We start from the raw sequence: 1,300 nt of genomic DNA on the forward strand, positions 1-1,300 counted from the left end.
CTGGAGACGGGCACAGACACCGGCGAGACTTTCCACTTGTCGCGGTAAATTATCGCGAGACCTCCTCTCCGACCGGAGCCACGGGGTTGACAGATTTGTAGTTTCCGTAGTGTAGTGGTTATCACGTTCGCCTAACACGCGAAAGGTCCCCGGTTCGAGACCGGGCGGAAACATTATTGCGAGAAGTAGATGGTGATTATGGGATTTCTGATGCCTGATTGGGGCCGATGTGTCTCACATGTACCAGTGTTGTTGAACTACACAGAGGTTTTAACAAAAATACACTTGATTTGTATAGCATCAACAAGACTAATTTAATTAATTACATGTAAAAAAAAATGTAGCTTAACACACACAATGACGCCGCTTACTTGATGTGAGACTGGTCCAACTTTCTGGTGTGGAGACCCAGGTATTTAACCTCTTGTGGGCGTTCACAAGGCTGATGATGTCACTGGTTCCCTTTTGTGCTCCAAGTGTCAAGAACAGTCGTTTGCATGACTGTTGTTGGTGGAAAGTTGGTTTCGACTTCGTTAGTGCTCTATTGTGTTATAACGACAGTCGTTGGAGTCACTCGCCACTTGTGAACAGTTGTTATTCTTTGAGGCTAGATTGTTGAATCTCCTGGGAAGGGATGAAAGGGCAGCATTGTAAATTGGAGATAGGTGGTGTCTGAGACCTCCTCCCCTGTTGAGGGATGGTTTCTCTATTTTAACATAGATGGCCCCTTTTTACTCTTTCGAACCAACTGTCAAAGTGAGTTGACATTTTGATGAAGACGAGCGGTAGCTAACAAGCTAATTAGCTGCGACGAGCCAACGGAAACACTCTTGTACAGTGTCACACTCAAACATGTCCCCTGGCCAACTTAAACTAGGAACAACAATCCTATTGTTACATCTTTTCTTTTTTTGTTTTGAAGTTAAGTCCCTTTTTCTCTTCTTGAACATATCCCACATATGACCATCAGACTTAGTCTTAGAAATAATAAAGTGCATTTCCATCATCATCAGGGAATATTAATTAGGAATAACATTTGGAACAAATAAATCCCAAATATCCTCAGTGGATTCCTGTGCAACTCGACTAATTTAATTAATTACATGTACCAAGAAATGAACATGAAAACATGTTGAAACATTAATGTTGAGAGATGGAGTAATACACAATGTATTAGTTTACTACATGGTACATTCAAGCTAGCAATTGAGCTAAAAATGTAGCTTAACACACACAATGACTTCTCTTTCCTCTTCCGTGGAGAACAATAACAGAAGTGGACAGGTACAGGCAGCTCGGC

General features: G+C 41.8%; 1 non-coding gene across 1 annotated transcript; it reads left to right on the forward strand.

Moving 5' to 3' along the window:
- Window positions 1-100: 100 nt before the first annotated feature.
- On the forward strand, window positions 101-173 carry trnav-aac (transfer RNA valine (anticodon AAC)). Its single transcript has one exon. It is a non-coding gene; the product is annotated as a tRNA-Val (tRNA).
- The last annotated feature ends 1,127 nt before the right edge of the window (window positions 174-1,300 follow it).

This window comes from Seriola lalandi, unplaced genomic scaffold (genome assembly GCF_002814215.2).
Source record: "Seriola lalandi dorsalis isolate HSWRI2012SDOR001 ecotype SW California unplaced genomic scaffold, Sedor1 jcf7180002054341, whole genome shotgun sequence".
Classification (NCBI taxonomy): Eukaryota; Metazoa; Chordata; class Actinopteri; order Carangiformes; family Carangidae; genus Seriola; species Seriola lalandi.